Source organism: Theropithecus gelada, chromosome 7b (genome assembly GCF_003255815.1).
Source record: "Theropithecus gelada isolate Dixy chromosome 7b, Tgel_1.0, whole genome shotgun sequence".
Classification (NCBI taxonomy): Eukaryota; Metazoa; Chordata; class Mammalia; order Primates; family Cercopithecidae; genus Theropithecus; species Theropithecus gelada.
Genome location: NC_037675.1, coordinates 55,283,159 through 55,303,987, shown reverse-complemented (window position 1 = coordinate 55,303,987; position 20,829 = coordinate 55,283,159). Strand labels below are relative to the sequence as shown.

General features: G+C 38.5%; 1 pseudogene across 1 annotated transcript; it reads left to right on the top strand.

Moving 5' to 3' along the window:
* The first annotated feature begins 5,810 nt into the window (after positions 1 to 5,810).
* Positions 5,811 to 6,900, top strand: LOC112628950 (annotated as a pseudogene). Its single transcript, XR_003120507.1, has one exon. The product of XR_003120507.1 is annotated as an ATP synthase subunit gamma, mitochondrial pseudogene (transcript).
* Positions 6,901 to 20,829: the final 13,929 nt, after the last annotated feature.

The window sequence follows — 20,829 nt, the reverse complement described above, 5'->3', positions numbered from 1 at the left end:
GCGGCCAAATATATTATAGCCATATTTTGTAATATTACAGAAAGAGCCTTGGACAATGATTTTGGTCTTCTTTTATTTAAGTCATATCAGCAGAGAAAAAGACCATGATAATCTTCCTCGTTATCAGGCACACTTGCAAAAATTCTCTCCAGAACAAGACACGTTTTTTATGAAATTTAAATTTTCACCAGGGAAAAATCCACTCATAACCATATTAGTTATGAATGTGTACTCTAAGAAAGTTATCACTTGGAAACTTAAGAGAATCTATATCCAGTGCCAATAATTCCCAGACCCGTTTTTAAAACCTTCTGACCCCAAAATCTACATTCTAATTAGCATCAGGCACAACTAAGTGCCAGATATCAATATGTGTGTAACTACCCCCATGCCTGAGATTGTGCACTGTGGAGGTGTTGAGATCTGGGCTCAAATCCTGTCCCTTCTACCCTGTTTGTGGGGCAGATTACTCAACTTCTTGTAGCCTCAGTTGTCTTGTAGTAAAAATGGGGCTGAAGTAATAACTACAACTCATAAAGTTGTTGTAGGGATTAAATGAGATAATGTATGCTAAGAGGTTAATATAGTACGTGTGTGTGTCTGTGGGTATGCGTGTGTAGAGAGAGCACTGAAAAAGTGTCAGTTACGTCTATGCATGCTATTTTCCTATCTAAAATTTAAAATTTAAGATAGGAAAAATTCAACGCTCAGGAATTTCTTATTTATTTATCTATTTAATAAAAACATATATTGCTTATATGGCAGGTACTGCTTTAAATATTTTTAAAGTTTACTTATTTAATCTTAATAAAATTTAAAATTTGTTTGTATTTTTTAGAGAAGCCTTTGTACCTCATTTGATGACTTATTTTGTGATATTGTAGAGCTGCTCATCAATGTCAGTATTTCAGTCTCTTGGCCTTTGGAAGTTGAGGCATATATAAAACCACGTGTTAAGTGCCCTGGGCCAGTTTGATATGTGACATGTAGAGTGAACCTATTGCTTTGTAAGGTGAATACTCATTATTTCCATTCTAAAATTCCAGATTGTCATATAATGGACTTTCTTAAAATTGTCTTTCTAGGGCAGGCTTAGCAGTTTGTGAAACTGATCAAAGTAATATTCTAAAATCTCTGCATCTGTTGTTTTAATTTGCATCTGATTGTGGTTGAGCATCACTTGGTGTGTTTATTTGGCAGAAAGGTTCCTCTTCCATGAATTATCTGCTCCCATCCTTTGCTCATTTTTTTATTGAATAGCTTGTCCTTTCTAATATTATTTAATTATTTAATTTAATATTTAATTAGTGTTATTATTTTAATATATTTTACAGGTTTATTATATTATATATTTAAACACTTTAATTAGTAATAATCATTTAATATTTTAATATTATTATTGCTTGTGACAATTATTTAACTGTTGATACTAATCCTTAATATATATCATATATAAGAATATATCTTATTGTATATAAAATATATTTTATAAAAATAATTATGTTCATTTTAGAAAATGCAGAAAAACAAAAGAAGAAAATATTTTTTCATATAATTTCCACAGCTAGGAATATCTTGATGACTATCCTTTTTAGTCCTTTTTCATACAAATATATATGTATTTTTTAACATGTTTTATAATCTGACTTTTCTTTATATATCTTGTACATGTTTCCACATTACTACTTATCTACAATATAATTTTAGTTTCTGGATAGAATTCCATTATATTGCTGTGCCATAATTTATTTAATAATCTATATTTAGACAATTTTGGCAATTTTTTAAAACTACTTGATGAAATTATATTAATTATTTATTTAATTTAAAAAAATTGTTTTTTACAGACAGGGTCTTTCTGTGTCATCCAGGCTGGATTGCAGTTGCATGATCATAGCTCACTGCAACTTCAAACTCCTGGGCTCAAGCAATCCTCCTGCCTCAGCCTCCTGAGTAGCTGGGACTACAGGTCTATAACACCATGTCCAGCTAATTGTTTTTTTTCATATTTTTTTTAGAGATATAGCCTCACTATGTTGTCCAGGCTTAATTACTTATCTAATATTTGTCTCTTCTGTTAGACTTATGACTTTTATACCTTTCTGACTGTAGCTCAGGATAAAAGTACATAGTAATTTGTGACCCAGCACTCACCTGTGTATCGGACGTATGCATGTAACACACATATAAGTGGAAAAAAAGTCATGAAATGAAACTCACTTTCTGGTAATTTCTGTTCATTTCAATATCATTAAAATTTTTTCCTGGTCACAATCTACTAAAGTTATTTTGTGATCCACAGATGAGCTTTTACCCTCAGTGTGAAAATCAGTGCCTAAGTCACTTCTTCCAGGGGAACAAAGGCTGCGCTTGGCACACAGAAGACATTAATGCATTTGTATTGAAGGAACAACCTGTCTCGAAATCTTTCTGTTCGTCCGTGACGACTGGTTAAGTGGTATAATGTATGGTTACCTGTAAGGTAGAAATAGCCTTCAGAGTCTACCTGACTTCAGAAATCAGACTGTAAGGGTTTAAATACTGGCTCCACCATGTGCTAGCTGGTGACCATATGTAACTTACTTGACCTCTCTGTGCCTCATTTTCCTCAACTATAAAATGAGGATAACAATAGTGCCTAACTCATGAGATTGTTATGAAGATTAAATAAGTAAATTTAAAAAATATTTAAAACGGCACCTGCCATGTGATAAACAATATATTTTTATTAAATAAGTAGATAAATAAATAAATAATAAGAAATTTCTAGAAGTTGAATGATTAGATCAAAACATATGTAAAAACTTAAGGCTTTTGAAATGTGTAGGTACCACACATCCCTCTCTCCTCTGCTTCCTGCAATATTTGAACCAGCTTTTATTCCCACCAGCAGTACAGACTTGTGGAAGTGATACCCTGTGGTGGTATTCCCTGTTTATCACTTAGCTGAGGATGTTTGGGCTAGTTAAGAGTTAGAGTGCTAGTGACTCAAGTAGTGCAAGAAGAGAGGCCTCAGCCAGTTGCTCATGAAAAGCGGCATTGAGGGGATGCCTATGGACACTGGGCAGAACTCTCTGGCGCATCAGGGTAGGTGAAACCTCAGGGGTACTCTGCAGAGGGAGTGGGAGGATCTAGCAGATGCCTGGGCAGTAAGACTCACAGGCAAACACTGCTCTCCAGGGCACATCTTTCTTACTGCCATAGTCGCTACTCTGCCACTTCTTGCTCTAAAATCCTGTCTCAAATCTGCAAGTAAATATCTAAATCCTATTTAGTCTGTGTAGATAGGTGGCTTTGTGAAAAGCAGGCGTCCTCCTGAACTACACACACTCGCAGACACATACACACAGCCTGTCGTTTTCTGTTTTGGTATTTGGAGAAATACGTATCCAATTCAAGTTCCAACTTGTCTACAAAGTCTCCCCTGACAACTTCAGCCCAGGTGGATCTCTCTTTCCTCTGAGCTCTCACAGCAATTTTAGGCAGTACCACAGTATTTAGTACTTAATTATACACTGTCTGGTTCTGGAATTGTCTCAGGGTGTTAGCCATTTCCCCCAACTAAAGGATAAGTTCTTTGAAATCAACTGCCATGTCTTTTTTTTTTTTTTTTTTTTTTTGAGACAGAGTCTTGCTCTGTTGCCCAGGCTGGAGTGCAGTGGCACAATCTCAGCTCACTGCAAGCTCCGCCTCCCGGATTCACACCATTCTCCTGCCTCAGCCTCCTGAGTAGCTGGGACTACAGGCGCCCGCCGCCAAGCCCGGCTAATTTTTTGTATTTTTTAGTAGAGACGGGGTTTCGCCGTGTTAGCCAGGATGGTCTGGATCTCCTGACCTCATGATCCGCCCGTCTCGGCCTCCCAAAGTGCTGGGATTACAGGCTTGAGCCACCGCGCCCGGCCTGCCATGTCTTATATTTCTTTTGGATCCCTCGTTGACTTGGCATGTAGTAGCTCTTTAGTAAACAGTCACAGATCAGTTGATTGATCCAAGGGTACATTGCATGAGATTTGCATTGAAATAAAATTACATCAAGAAAGATGTTTGCCATACTTTACAACTTTCATAAAATAAACTCAAAATGGAGCAAATACTAAAATATTTTAAAATCAAACAATAATACTACTAGAATAAAATATGTGTAAATTTGTTTATAACAGTAGAATTAATTAAATGAGCCCAGCCTTTCTAAACAAGATGCAAGCCTGGAAGCCATTAGAAAGAAATGATGGATAAATTTGGTAACAAAAATTTGAAAACTTTTCTATGGCAGACTTTGTTAATTTATGAGGATCTTGTACAAATCAAGATGACGAACAACCCTTTGTCTCCCCAGCCCAAATTGTAAGAGGGTGGAAAATGGCTCAATTTTCTTTCCAGCCTTGTCCTTCACTCAACAAAGGATCTTTCACCTCAACTGAGGATCTTGATCCTGCTCCTTCTTCAAATTCTGTCTCCTTAGCTACGTCTTTCTCCTTTCTTTCCTTACCAGTTTTCCTTTATGCTCTGAATCTTGAATATTCAAAAAGTGAGGAACTTTGTGATAGTGTTTTAAGAAAAGAAGAGCTTTCTTTGAACTTAGTGCAGTTGGCAGAAGTGTTAGCAAGTGACTTTCAGTGGGCATCCCAGTCACATATGCCTTGGATATGTCAGAATGTCCAACACTGCATGGTTGTCAATGGTTAATGTCACTGGCTAAACGTTGTGTGGCTAACTTTTCCTAAGTAGCGTGCTTTACCCAAAAGTCAGTGTATTAGATGCTCCACTGAGAAAGGCTATTATTATAACACCACAGCATGTAATTTTGGAAAACTTGGAATATCAGAAATCATATGCAGCTTCATTTTAGGGTGAAAACTACAGCATATGCTGGAAAGAGAAAATCCTGTGTCAATTTTTAAATGTTTGCTTTCTAGTTTTAATTTTATTTAGAATAACAGAATCAAAACAGGAATGTGTTTTCTTTTCTTATCGCCAAGAGAAAACTCAAGTCTTCCTAATGTTACCAAGCAATTGAAAAAGAGCTACTGTTCATAGAGAAGATGTTCAAGACAGAGGTGAATAGATGAGCTCTGTTGGATGATGTTTTTAAGGATATTGTTAAGAAAGTTGGTGTATAAATAAGGAAGTCACTGAAATTGACCTAGGTTAATTTTAGTTTCTTTGAGAACCCATTAAAAAGTGTCATTGTTTATCAAGTGGAAAGAAAAGTTGATAGTGAGAGAAAAGCTTATCTTTTATAGAGTATAAACTATTACAAGGAATAAGGAGGAATTAAAACTATCGGGTTAGAATACCTGAGGGTGTTCCCTTAGAAATGCCAAAGTCCTGACATTCTGATTATTTCAAAGAGCAATGAAAAGATATGAATGTACAAAAGTGGATGCCTTTGTTTTCCTTTGGAGATCCTTCAATATATCCTGGAAAATGTAGTTTTCTCAAGCCATTTTTATTCAGCAAATTTGGAAAATAATTTTTTTTTTTTTTTTTTTTTTTTTTTACTTTAAGACAGAGTCTCGCTCTACCGCCCAGGCTGGAGTGCAGTGGTGCAATCTTAGCTCACCGCAACCTCCACCTCCTGGATTCAAGTGATTCTCCTGCCTCAGCCTTCTGAGTAACTGGGATTACAGGCATGCACCACTACACCCTGCTAGTTTTGTATTTTTTTTTAGCAGAGACATGGTTTCTCCATATTGGTTAGGCTGGTCTTGAACTCCCAACCTTAGGTGATCCCCCCACTTCCTAGGATTACAGGCATGAACCACCACACCCAGCCAGAAAATAATGTTTTAAAATCATAAATATCACCGACTTTCAGCAAGGCTGCGGCTACCATGTTCTCTTGTACAGGCATTGCTGGGCTATTGGCCTGGACCTTGCAGCCACAATGGATTCAAGTTTGAAATATGGCAGCTTCGAAAGATGTTACTATGTGACTAAAGTCCATCAAAAACATCCAGAAAATTACCAAGTCTATGCAAATAGTAGCAGCAGCAAAATACGCCTGAGCTGAGAGAGAGCTGAACTCAGCTTGGATATATGGATTGGGATGTTTGCCTCTGTATGTAAAAGCTGATCTCAAGGTGCCTGAAGACAAGAAGAAATACCTCCTTATTGGTGTGTCTTCAGATCGAGGACTGTGTGGTGCTATTCATTCCTCCATTGCTAAACAGGTGAAAAGCAAGGTTGCTACACTAACAGCAGTTGGGAAAGAAGTTATGCTTGTTGGAATTAGTGACAAAATCAGGGGCGTACTTTATAGGACGCATTCTGGCCAGTTTCTAGTGGCATTCAAAGAAGTGAGAAGAAAGCCCCCTACTTTTGGAGATGTGTCAGTCATTGCCCTTGAATTACTAAATTCTGGATATGAATTTGATGACGGCTCCATAAACTTTAATCAATTCAGGTCTGTCATCTCATATAAGACTGAAGAAAAGTCCATCTTTTCCCTTAATACCATTGCAAGTGCCGAGAGCATGAGTACCTACGATGATGTTGATGCTGATGTACTGCAAAATTACCAGGAATACAATCTGGCCAACAGCATCTACTACTCTCTGAAGGAGTCCACCACTAGTGAGCAGAGTGCCAGGATGACAGCCATGGACAACACCAGCAAGAATGCTTCTGAGATTATTGACGAATTGACATTGACATTCAACTGTACCCGCCAAGCTGTCATCACGAAAGAGCTGACTGAAATTGTCTTTGGTGCTGTAGCTCTGGATTAATGAAAATCAAGTTCCGTCCTCAGACAAGGGGTAAAAAAGGAAAATTCAGCCAGTTGATTTTGTTTATAGCTTACTGCTATCTTTGTCAGAAGAAACTGTTCCTCCATTGTTTTAATTACTGAAGACAGCGAGATATTTGTAAATTATTTTACAATAAACAACTTAAAATTTTAAAAAATCATAAATATCACTTATCCTCTTGCACTTGTATGCAAGATGAAAGGTAGTATTTATATGGTACATTTTGTCTACAGATGTGGAGACTTTAAAAATAATAAAATGCCAATTTGCTGAAAAAACAGACACAAGCATGATGTGTCATGTGATGAGTCTCAGGTGAAACCTGGCAGTGACTCTACTAAATCCAAGGCCATTTTTCAAATGCCAAAGTGAGTTTCTGGGCCACGGATTAGCCAGTCCCCTTAATGATTATTTTCATAGGATTTCATTCATTTTGGTTAATGTAAACACTCCATTATTTTTACTATTTGGAAGGTAGATGTATTAATAAAAATTGAAATCTGATCCATTATCTCTATTTAAAAGTATTTAAAAATACTTCAATGCGGCATTGTGTCAATTGGGAGGTAAATGGAATTCATGAAGCCCAAAGGGAAACAGGCTTCTGTTCCTGTGAAGGTTCACTAGCCTACAAGGCATGGAACAGAGGGGCAGATGAGACCCACCCATAGCACACAAGCCACGAAGCAAGGCTGTGAGTTTTTTCAGGGGAAGTTTATTCTTACTTCAAATCAGAGCATGGTGGAACAGAACAGACTCCTGCTGTTTAAGGATTTATACTCTGGCAAATGAGATACATATCTTGAAGATAGTTAAATCTTTAAAAGGAACAGATACATTAAAAATGGAATACAAACAATGGAAAGTGCATTAGTGAAAGAGTAAAGTCAATGGTGTTATTTATTTACACAATTTTTACTGAGAGGAATCAAATAACTTTTTTTTGATTGATCCAGGAGGGTGTCATAGTTGGAGAGAGATTTTGGAACCTAGCAGAAGAGTAAGAAAGGAGTGGTTTGTTTAAGATTCATTGCTATTAAACACTTTGTGATCTGACCTTTTAAATTGTAAATAGGAGACTATTCTTTTAAAAATACAAGCAGGTATTGCTTGAATCTATATCATGTTAAAGATAGTTTTCACGTTAGTTTAAAAATTTGCTCATGAGCAGATTTGTCTTGGTGTTTGTAGTCACAATTTAAGCAGTTGTTTGTGTTGTGTGTGGAAGGACTCTACATTCTAGCACAAAAGAGGATAAACGTGTTCTAGGATTAACATGTTCCATTTAGATCAGTAATCTGACTCTCACCATCCAACCTTTCTTTGGTCATTGAAGAGGCTACAATGTTGTCACACTAAGGCTCAGGGACTGAGTAGGTGACAAAACTCAGAATTGGGCCTTCGGTGTGACCTGGCCCAACAGCTGCTTAAATAATAAATGGAGTTCAAGGGTTTCCATTGCCCTACCCAAGAAGCCCAGGTCAAACCTGAAACGTCTGCTATATGATCTACATACCAAGATATATGGTTACAACACAATACTCATTGACAGCTTTATCACTTATTTTAGGGTGGGTTCCCTAACTAGGGATTTGGAGACTCTCGAGGAAGTCAGCAAATTCCTTGAAATTATAAGCAAAATTTGGTGAATAGATGAGCATGTGTGTTTTCCTTGGGCACAATTCATCAGAGTCTCAAAGGAATTGTAATCTCAACAAAAATGAGAATTACATCTCTAGAATGGAAAAATTCTCTACAGTTTTCCTAATGGCAACAGTGTATAATTTCTGGCTACTTCTTTTTTGGGAGAATTAAGTTGAACAATTTGAAACATGCTGTGGTATAAATGTGTCCCTCAAAAGTTCATGTGTTAGAAACTTGGTCCCCAGTATAGCAGTGTTGAGAGGTGGGACCTTTGGGAGATGATTATGTCATGAGGGCTCTGCCCTTGTGAATGGGCTGTTAATTAGATTAATGGATTATTGAGGGAATGGGTTAGTTATCATGAGAGTGGGTCTGTTATAAAAGCCAGTTTGGCCATCTCTTATGAGCCCTCTCACCATGTAATGCTCTGTGTTGCCTCAGGACTCTGCAGAGATTTCCCACCAGCAAGAAAGTAGTCACCAGAAGCAGCCCCTAGGCCTTGGACTTTCCAGTATCCAGAACTATAAGAAATAAATGTCTTTTCTTTATAAATTACCTAGTTGCAGATATTCAGTTATAGCAACAGAGAAAGGAGTAATATAAAATTTCATTGCATTTTCCTTTGTGTATAATTTTCATTGCATGCAAATACAAAACAGTATTTTTTTACCCAGAGTTAATCTTCTCATGTCAAAAAAATATGTGTGTGAGTTAGTTCACTGATTGCAAATGAAATGCTATTTTAAAATTCTGTTAAAATGAAAATGCCATGCCATACTGGAATATTCTATTTAAATTCTATTTTAACCAAAATATCTCAAAGTTTTTCTCAGATGGTAACAAAACCACAGCCCCCTCCCAACCCATCTTTAGGAAATGCAAAGTAATCAAACATTTTACAACTGAGAGGTATATTACAATTCTAGTTAACCATTTAAAATGTTTTTCTTTAAAAGAGATAAATAACAAGTCAATGGAAAAGATAAAATGGAATTATGAAAATGCTCAAATAAACCCAGAAAAAGCAGAAAGGAGAAAATAGAAACTAAAGCCAGGCATGGTGGCTCATACCTGTAATCCCACTAAATAGGAGGCTGAGACAGGAGGATTTCTTGAGGCCAGGAGTTCAAGGCTGCAGTGAGCCACTGCACTCCAGCCTGGTCATGACAGAGCAAGATCCTAACTCAGGGAAAAAAAAAAAAAAAAAAAAAAAGTGCAAGGAATAGAAAACAACTAGCAAGATGGTAGAGTTTAATCCAATGATACCAATAATCACTTTAAATGTAAATGATCTAAACACGCCAGTTAAAAGACAGAGTTTGTTAGACTGGATAAAATAGCAAGATCCAATTACATGTTGTGCACAATGAACCCACTTTAAATGTAAAGGTTTAGATCAAAAAGTAAAAAGATGGGAAAAGATATAAAATGAAACACAAACTAAATGAAAGCTGGAGTAAATACACTAATTTTAGATGAAGTAGACTTCAGAATAACAAAAATTATCAGGGATAAAGAGAAACTTTACATAACGAAAAGGGAGTCAATTTTCCCAGAACATACAGCAATCCCAAATGTGTATATATTTAAAAATAGAGCTTCAAAACACATGAGTAAAGAACTGACAGAAGTAAATAAACAGACAAATACTATGATTATAATGGCAGACTTCAACACTCCTCTCACAGTAATTGATAAAACAAGTTGGCAGAAAATAACTAAAAATATAGATGGACTGGACATAGTGTTTCACGCCTATAGTTCCAGCTACTCAGGAGGCTGAGGTGGGAGGATTACTTGAGCCCAGAAGTTCATGGCTTCAGTGAGCTAAGTTGGCACCAGTGCACTCCAGCCTGGGTGAGAGAGTGAGACCCCCCTCTCTAAAAAAAAGTTTTCAATTTTAAAATTAAATGAAAAATAATGACCTAAACAGCATTATCCAGTAACTTGACCTAATTGGCATTTACAGACCACTTCACCAGTGGCAGTAGAACACATATTCTTCTCAAAAACACATGAAACATTCACTAACATGAACCATATTTTGAGCTATAAAATAAACCTTAACAAAATTAAAAGAAGAGAACTCACATTGTATTTTTTAGTCCATTTTCCCACTGCTGATAAAGACATATCCTTTTTCTGAGGTAAAAAGGTTTAATGGACTTACAGTTCCACATGGCTGGGAGGCCTCACAATCATGACAGAAGGCAAGGAGGAGCAGGTCACATCTTACATGGATGACGGCAGGCAAAGAGAGAGCTTGTGCAGGGAAATGCCCTTTTTAAAAACCATCAGATCTTGTGAGACTCATTCACTGTCACAAGAACAGCACAGGAAAAAACCACCTCCATAATTCAATCACTTCCCACTGGGTTCCTCGCATGACACATGGGAATTGTGGCAGTTACAATTCAAGATGACATTTGGGTGGAGACACAGCCAAACCATATCATTCCCTCCCTGACCCCTCCCAAATCTCAAGTCTTCACATTTCTTTTTTTTTTTTTTTTTTTTTGAGACAAGTCTTCACATTTCAAAACCAACTTTGCCCTCCCAACAGTCCCCCAAAGTCTTAACTCATTTCAACATTAATTCAAAAGTCCACAGTCCAATGTCTCATCTCAAGTCCCTTCTGCCTGTGAGCCTGTAAAATCAAAAGCAAGTTAATTACTTCCTAGATAAATGGGGGTACAGGCAGTGGGTAAATACAGCTGTTCCAAATGAGAGAAATTGGCCAAAACAAAGGGGCTATAGGCCCCATGTAAGTCTGAAATCCAGCAGGGCAGTCAAATTGTAAAGCTCCAAAATGATCTCCTTTGACTCTGTGTCTCCCATCCAGATTGTGCTAATGCAAGTGGTGGGTTGCCATGGTCTTCGGCAGCTCTGTCCCTGTGGTTTTGTAGGGAGCAGCCTCCTTCTCAGCTGCTTTCATGGGCTGGTGTTGAATGTCTGCAGCTTTTCCAGGCACATGGTGCAAGCTGTTGGTGGATCTACCATTCTGTGGTCTGGAGAATGGTGGCCCTCTTCTTACAGCTCCACTAAGCGGTGCCCCAGTAGGGACTCTGTGTGGGGGCTCCAATCCCACATTTCCCTTCCACACTGCCCTAGCAGAGGTTCTCCATGAGGGACCCTCCCCTGCAGCAAACTTCTGCCTGGGCATCCAGGCATTTCCATACATCCTCTGAAATCTAGGCAGAGTTTTCCAAACCCCAGTTCTTGACTTGTGTGCACTTGCAGACTCAACACCACATGGAAGCTGCCAAGGCTTGGAGTTTGCACCTTCTGAAGCCATAGCTTGAGCTCTCTGTTAGTCCATTTCAGCCATGGCTGGAGCAGCTGAGACACAGGACACCAAGTCTGTAGACTGTACACAGCAGAGGGACCCAGGGCCTGGCCCAGGAAACCATTTTTTCCTCCTAAACCTCTAGACCTGTGATGGGAGGGGCTATCCCAAAGGTCTCCGATATGCCCTGGAGACATTTTCCCCATTGCCTTGGTGATTAACATTTGGCTCCTCATTGCTTATGCAAATTTCTGCAGCCAGCTTGAGTTTCTCCTCAGAATATGGGATTTTCTTTTCTATAGCATTGTCAGGCTGCAAATTTTCTAAACTTTTATGCCCTGTTTTTCTTTTAAAACTGAAGGCCTTTAACAGCACCCAAGTCACCTCTTGAGTGCCTTTTTGCTTAGAAATTTCTTCTGCAAATACCCTAAATCATCTTTCTCAAGTTCAAAGTTCCACAAATCTATAGGGCAGGGGCAAAATGCCATCAGTCTCTTTGCTAAAACATAAAAAAGAGTCACTTTTGCTTCAGTTCCCAACAAGTTCCTTATCTCTATCTGAGACCACCTCAGCCTGGACCTTATTGTTCATATCACTATCAGCATTTTTGTCAAAGCCATTCAACAAGTCTCTAGGAAGTTCCAGACTTTCCCACATTTTTCTGTTTTCTTCTGAGCCCTCTAAACTGTTCCAAACTCTTCCCGTTACACAGTTTCAAAATCGCTTCCACATTTTCTGGTATCCTTTCAGCAACACCCAACTCCTGGTATCAATTTACTGTATTAGTCCATTTTCATGCTGCTGATAAAGACATACCTGGGACTGGGAAAAAAGAGGTTTAATGGACTTACAGTTCCACATGGCTGGGGAGGACTCACAATCATGGCAGAAGGCAATGAGGAGCAAGTCACATCTTACATGGATGGTGACAGACAAAGAGAGAGCTTGGACAGGGAAACTCCTATTTTTAGAACCATCAGATCTTGTGAGACTCATTCACTATCACCAGAACAGTATAGGAAGGACCCACCCCCATAATTCAATCACCTCCCACCAGCTTCCTCCCATGACACCTGGGAACTGTGGGAGTTACAATTTAAGATGAGATTTGGGTGAAGACACAGCCAAAGCACATCACACACAGAATATGTTTTTAGATCATAATGGAATCAAATAGAAACATAATAGAAAGATAACTGGAAAATCACCAAATGTTTGGAAATTAAACAGCATTCTCCTCAATAATCCATGTGTCAGAGAGGAAGTCTCAAGGGAAATTTCAGCACATCAATATGAAGCTGGCACTTGATGTGGCATGAAGAAGTTGGCATGGCCTAGCACTGAAATGGAAGCAGGAGCCAGGCCTTCAGGCCCCTCATGAGATGTAGAATGAGGTTCAGGGAAGGGTGGAGTTGTGGGTGTGGGTTGGGGCGCTGGGATGGGGAAGTAGTGCATGGAGGACATTTAGGGTGCTTGTGGTATTGTTTCCAGCACAACTGCCCTTCTTTTCTTCCTCTAAATGTTCTGCTTTAATGAACACAGTAAATCACTTCCTTGGGCCAGGTGGATTAACAAAGGTTATGGCACAGTTTGCAGTGGAGCACTCAATTCTGAACTCTTTGCTTTTGATCCCTTCCGTCCAAACCTTAAAGCACCCCACACTGCTTTCCCCATAATATTGAAATTGTAAAAATTATAACTATGGTTTGCTGACTATGAGGCAGACACTTTGCTAAGCATTTTACAAATATGACTTTATTCAGTCCTCACACGCACAAAAAATGCTGTCAGGGAGATATTCTTATCCCCGTTTCACAGAAGTGTAAACTGAGGTACAGAGAGATTAAGCAGGCACAAAGCAGGTGGGTAGCAATGTCAGGATTTGACTCCTATTTTGTTTGATTCTGAAGATTCTCAATACCCATGATATGCTGCTTCCCACTGTGGGTATTGAGGATGTGGCTGTTAACTTTGTGCTTCTGGGTATCTAAAAACACAAAGGTCTAAAAGGATCTGACTGAGGAGCGTTTGCTTTCCTTGGGCAGAAATCTAGATTGTCAGGTGTGCCCAAGGAGGGTTAATGAAAAGTTGGTGCAGCAATCATATTTAAGTAGAACCATTGAAACACACATTTATAACATCTTCACTACTGTAGGTCTAGGTTTAATCATCCATAGCCCTGCTATCTTCAGTGAGCCTGCTCGTGTGACTGTTCCTCAGTGGGCCTCTAGGACAAAACACAAGCAGCATGGAGGAGAGACTCACTTTAGGCGTGTAGTCTTCAAACGTGGCTTTCTGTAATCACCTGTGAAATACTGAGGCCAAAAGCAAAATGAAGCATTTGAAAATGTGTAGTCATTCTTCTCACCAAGCAGTAGAAATATTGAAAGAGGAAAAAAGGATGCTAACCTGCTAACTTGGAGAGAAAAAATATTTGAGTAGGCAGACAAAGAAAAACATAAGACAGGTTGCTGATGGCATAAAAAATAAAGCATATGTACATTGCAACATGGTGTTTAAGCTCTCCAGCTCTGGATTCAGACTACCTGGGATCAAAAACTGGTTCTACTGCTTACTAGCTGTGTGACTTTGGGTTTGTTACTTTCATCTCTCTCTGCCTCAATTTCCTCATCTGAGAAATGGGGATGATAACAGTGTCTATTATTATGCAGGGCTATTGTGAGGAATACATATACATATATTACATATAATACATACATATGTAGGAATAAATGTTTAAAAAATTTTAGTTATGATTGTTTGTCCAACACTATTATAGAATTAAAACATGTTTGGGGTAGGTAGTTCAAGGCCCAAAGAAATGAGGCACAAAAATGTTTACCCTCCTTTAAGATCCTGATCAAGTGTACTTTCCCAGACTTTCAAGAAAAAAATCCTTTCCCCTTTCTAAACTTTGGGTAAATTACTGGTTTAACATTCATTACATTTTGAGTAGAGCATAGTTATTTGTATAGAAACATGTTGGAAACTCTTTGAGGGCAAGATAGGATCTCCTTCATCTTTCTCCATTCACAGTCCCTTACCTCATCCTGGCCTGGAAAAACAAATAGCACTTAGAATAGTGTCTGGAACTTAGCTGGCACTGAATACGGTAAATGTTTGTTAAATTGAACTGAACCGAATTGAAATGCAAAGACTGGGCCCGCCTAGGAGAAAAAAGACTGAAAGAGCAAGAAGAAAACTGAGATTTTGCTACCATTTGTCATGCAGAAACAGGACTATCTTGCTTATATGTATTTGAATGCAAGGCACTCAACACTGTGGAGTTGTTGTGGCTGAAAGGTAACAAAAGCTTATTTGAGCCTGTTGAGGTGAGGTGGGTGCAAATAATCCTTTAGGAAATATAAACTGGCCAGCCTTGTAACTTGTAGGAATCCTGGCCCCCAATTTTAGTAGGAGAGTCAAGCTCAGAGATCTCTGAGAAGCTTTTTATAAAACACAGCTTGTGCAGCTTTACTTGTGCAAATTAGTGAGAGCTAAAGGCAAGTGTTCAACAGACTTTACTGTGATTCCCCAGTTCATGAAATTCATAGGGATCAAATTTGACAAGAGTGTGTCTGACTTTGTTCTGTGGAAGCCTGAGCAAAGTCATAGAAACCAGATGCAATTAGTGGTCCAGCCATAATCCAGAGAGTCAGACCCAGGAGTTGTATTTGTCCTGCGGTGTAAATACATGCATATGCACACGCACACTCACACTCACAGTCTCTCTCAAACACATAAATACTCAGACATATACATTATTTCCAACACACGCGCACACACACACACACCCCCCACATTATTTTAGTAAGTAATAACTTCATTGATAGAGCTTTTGAGCAGTAACCATAGTGTTGGTATCTAGAAATTGGCTTTTGTCTTCCATAAAACACTTACCAGTACTGAGTGTTTTCATGTTTGGTGCCTCAACTTGTAGTTCTCACCTTTACATTGTCTGTGAAGATCTCCTGTGAAGTGTTTAAAACGAAAATTCCTGGCCCCGCACCTTTAGAGATTCTGACTCAACAGATGTGGGGCAGAGTCTAAGAATCTGCATTTGGCAGATAAAAGGCAATCCAGAACACTTTAGATCGAAAGACTTGCGGGTACTTTTTGAGGCCTAATAGATCTACTACCTACATTGCAGCATTGAATCAATGAGACAGGTGAGATTTCAGTGGCTTTGGTAACTCCAACATAAAAGTCTAGCTGAAAGGCCAGGCATGGTGGCTCACACCAGCATTTTGGGAGGCTGAAATGGCAGGATTGCTTGAGCCCAGGAGTTCGAGACCAGTCTGGGTAACATAGCGAGACCTCATCTCTACTAAAGAATTTAAAAAATAATCTGGGCATGGTTGCATGTGCCTGTAGTCCCAGCTGCTCAGGAGGCTGAGGTGGAATGATTGCTTGAGTTCAGGGGTGCAAAGCTGCAGTGAGCTAAGATGGCACGACTTCACTCCAGCCTGGGCAACAGAGTGAGACCTTATCTCAAAAAAAAAAAAAAAAAGAGAGAGAGAGAGAGAAAGCCTAGCTGCAGCCCGTTGGTCCTCCCCTGGGAGGCTCCAGTGTGCTTCTCATGTCTACATCCTAAGAAGGGATGTATTTAAGGGTGGGTCAGCCTGCATAGTTGTACCTGAAATGAGCAAACAGCTCACTCCCTTGTTCTAGGTGTTCACACATAGTATTGCATTTGATCTTGGCAGAGAAGACACTCAAACCCAAATCTCTTGATAATGCCAAACCCAGCCTGAACCATAGCTGTCTTCAAAATGTGACCAGGAGTTTCATAAAATGAAGTCTTTGTACCAGGAGATATTAAAAATACTTAGCAACCAGTAGAGCAGGTACAAGCCCAGTCAGAACTGATGTAGATGTATGAGCCCAGGGGGTGTTGGCTGAGTGTAGAAGAAGGTGCCCCTGCCCCACTCCAGTGATCCACCCACTGATAATGGTAAAGCACCCTTCAAGATGTTATCACATGGGACTCAGGCCCCTAATTAGGGGTGGGAGAGAGAAGGAGGACATCACCTGCTTCCACCAACTTCTAGGACAAATGATAGTAATCAGAAAATAATGACCAAAACATGCAAGTTCATTCTTTTCTTGGGACAAGGTAAGGAGCTGAATTAGAAGATTAGTTCCCATAGGAGTGGTGAGAATTCCCCAGCCTGACCCCGTCCCCCTGCAAACATCATGAGCTAGCAAGTGTTCCTGTATCTATGAAGACAAAAGTTCTGAGTATTTTATTTTTGAAACAGAGTCTTGCTCTGTCACTTAAACTGGGGTGCAGCGGCACGATCATGGCTCACTGCAGCCTTGAACTCCTGGCTTCACATGATCCACCTTGGCCTCCCAAGGTGCTGGGATCACAAATGTGAGCCACTGTGCCCGACCTGAATATTTTAAATCATGACTGTTCTACAAGTCTGTGACAATGCTTGTGAAATCTCAGGCATCATTTGGTGGTCACTACTATGCTTTTTTATTTCCTAACTAGAAGGAATTTTCCTTCCTTCTGGGGCTCAGATGCAAATTCATGGCATGAGATTGCTGGGAGGTCTAAAAGGGTGACTCATGAAATCCCAGCTAACCTCACAGTTTTGCCTGGATCCAGCCCAGGTCAACGGTCCTTGATCTTCTGTCAGGGCCTGGAAGAAGCCCCATGTGGAGTGCAGGTCGATTTTCTTTGAAGATTGCAGTTTAGAAAAAGTTCTGCTCAACTCCAGGCTTCCTTCTTTTATCTTCCTATCTTCACCTTTTTCAGCTGGTGGTTATGTCTTACCTGTTCTCTACTGAATTTTCATACTTAATATTGAATCCTTTTAAATTTCACAGTTCCTGATTCTGTATTTTCTTATTAAGGTGAACTTTCATCTTATCATAGCAGTTTCTAGCCTCCCTCCTTTCCTTTTTTTTTTTTTTTTTCCGTATAAGCCATTTAAATGTAAAGCACTATTGTCATAAGTGATCCCTTTCTGACTTAGAATTTTTTTATTTCTGATTTCAAATGATGCCCTTCTGATGTAAAAGCCACACTGAATATGGCAATGTCTACTAACCATGCCCACAAGGTATTTAATGTAATTGGAAAATATTTTATTATAGCTTCACTTCCCTAAAAACATTCCAGCATCACTCATTCAAGTAGCGAAAATAGAAGCTTGATCTTGGAATTATTTAGGGATTAACACAGAATCTTAATTTTAAATGTATCAAAGGAAAGAAAACAATTTAGACCCCAGTGTACATCAAAGGATAATTCTATCTGGCAACATACAATGACTTTGCAGCAGCCTAATCTCTCACCACACCCTGATGCTTCCATAGCTACCGCACCACAGAAGCCACAAACAACATCTTTAGTGCTGTTCCCTCACGAAAGGAACTCTCCCAAAGCACTGGGGCTGGGATTTGATTAATTACGGTTGTTTACAAACTCAGAGAAGCTGGTTATACACCAACACATTTCAAAATCTCCACTGACTCCACAAGTGACCTCTTTGGAAGTCATTGATGAGCAGTCTTCTGATAGCTGTTACTGAACACTGAACCCTGATGAGAATGCCAGCTTAGCCTCTGCCCTGCTTACCAGTGGGAGAGGCTCGTAAGGCACGGGGCACTTGGCCAGAGGGATAAGTCAGAGGCCACGAACAAGGTGGGAGACAATTCAGAGTCGACAGCCAGCTGCATTCAGGGTTCAAAGTGGTGTCAAATGTCAGCACTTTGCAGCAAGGAGATTCCTATGCACATAGCCTTTTCTGGTAGGCAAAGTCTTATGTGCATTTTTCTTCTTTTCACTTATTTGAAAACCTTGCACTGCAGAGCAAGGGATTATGCACTGAGAGTGTTTCATTTTCAAATGTTTTTACAGAGGACTTTTGCCTTCCACCAACATTTCAATCATACACAGTAAGCTTCACTAGAAAAAAAGTTTTTCATTTAAAATTAGAGTAAGCACCATAAAATCAAAAAGGATTCAGCACGCTTAATTCTAAGAGAGAATTCTGAGTAAAGTAACCATCTTTTTTTAAGAGATGAAGTTCCACCAAAACGCCATCATCTTAACCTTAAGTCCATCTGCTTATAATTTGAGACTTTGGTAGGAAAGTGGCATTTAGAACTTGAAGAGCTAAAGTTTTACTTCTTTAGGATACAGATGTTTTAAGTGTATCTTCCTTTTTGCCCACATTTACTAAAAGGCTATTCCTTCTTTTATTTCTTCTCCTTCTTCCTCCTACTCTTTCTTTTTCTGATAAATATAACATACAAAATTGTAAACTTGTCCTTGGTAGGACTCAATTAAATTGCCTCGTCTCCAGTGTTGCTACTCTGAGTTTCCAAACACTAAGCTTGAAGTGGCTTCCACTGAAGGATAGAATTTAGTTTCTCCTCGAAGCAGAATGAATATTGTGGAGTCTTTTTATCTTTATTTAAAAATACCTCTCTGGGACAACTTTCCCCTAGGACTAAAGCAATTACTACAGCTGTAAACAAGGCCAAATTCTCCACCTCTGTGGACAGCCAGTTCCAGTGGGATTCCCCTAACACTGGAAATGAGTTGTTGTTGGTTTTATTTTTCTTTTTTATCACTAAGTGGAGTTTTTCCGCTTAAACTGATAAACAAAAATATGTTGTTGGTGAGTGTTTTCCTTAGTATAGTGTATCCCTCAAAGCATTTTTCCTAAGAGGGAAATGTTAAGCTCTTGATAAATGAAAAATAAACTTCTTGTTCTCAAAGATAAATTATTACAATGAGAACTTTCTTTAACCTTAAAAATCTAATACTGATGTTTGGCTTTGCATGGTAGAGTTTCTCTAAACTGTTGAATGCCTTCCATCTTTCTCAGACCTTGTTTGGGTAAAGGACAAGGGGAGCATCTCCAGTGGGTGAGTGATTTACCTTATCATCCTTTTACTGTAGCCTCAGAGATCGTTAACTCTTTAAGCAATGGCATTCAAGTCTTAAGAAAACCCAGAAACATGCCTCAGGCTTTAGACATTCTCAGCTAAAAAAAAAAAAAAAAAGGAAAAAATTAAGGCCAGCTTGTGTATCAACAAAGCAGAAAAAGAATAAGCCAATTGGTTCAATTCTGATAAGATTGGCGATCTGCAAATCAGGTAAGCTGAACTGCAAACAAGTGCCTTTGCTTCTCCAGAGGCAGCTCTCCTCTTTCCTGGGCTTTGTACCTGGTGCATTCATTCTCTGGATATACTTAATGGCAAGAAAAGTTACAGATATGCTCTTTCCCCACCGCTGTGAGCAACGGGGCTATTCTTTCACTTTTACAAACATTTTTAATCACATCTTCTTACCTTTCCTTTGTGCGTCCAGAAGAGGTTATCTAAAACTGAATTGTAAGTGTCTCTAGGCTATGTCAAAAAAACTGGTAGAATCATTAGGTTTAAAGGGAATTTTTTTGGCCGACAGTTTGTAGTCCTTGATTGAAATGAAACAGTAGAAATAAGGAATGCTTGGCCTCTGAAATGACATCCCAGCCCCTTCCAAAGGAAAGCCTTCTCTTAAAAAAAAAAAAAAAAAAAACAGGAAAAAAGATTGTAGAAAAATACTCATAAGACTTGAAAATCAGAATGCAGTTGTTTCTTTATTAACACTTTGCAAACTGGTCTTATTTTAAACCCTTTTATTTAAAGCCAATATTTTATATTTATAATATGATAGAGAAAAAACCCCTAAGCTAAACTGGTAAGTTGAAAAGACAATGGAAAATAAAAGATTTTGTTCAACTTTTTTTTCTTTTTTTACCAATTGCTGGAAGTGCCGCCTAGATAAAAATTAAAAAAAAAAAAACAAAACTATCAAGTTAAAAAGCAAAAGTGTACCAGTATATGCTGTTTCAACTTTAGTGAGACAGTTCTGAATATTTTACTTCATGACTTTTTTTTTGTTTTCAAATCAAATGAGGTTTGTATGTAATATTAACTATGAAAAGAATGTAAAAAATAAAAAGAAAGGTTAGGAAGGCCAATATACCTAGAGTTTAAGTGGTCCTTGACCTTAAGTGGTAGGATTATAGTTATTTTTTTCTTTACTTTTTAAATTTTCATAGTTTTTCAATTTTCTATAACAAATACTTATTGCTTTTATATTTTATTTTATTTTATTTATTTATTTATTTATTTATT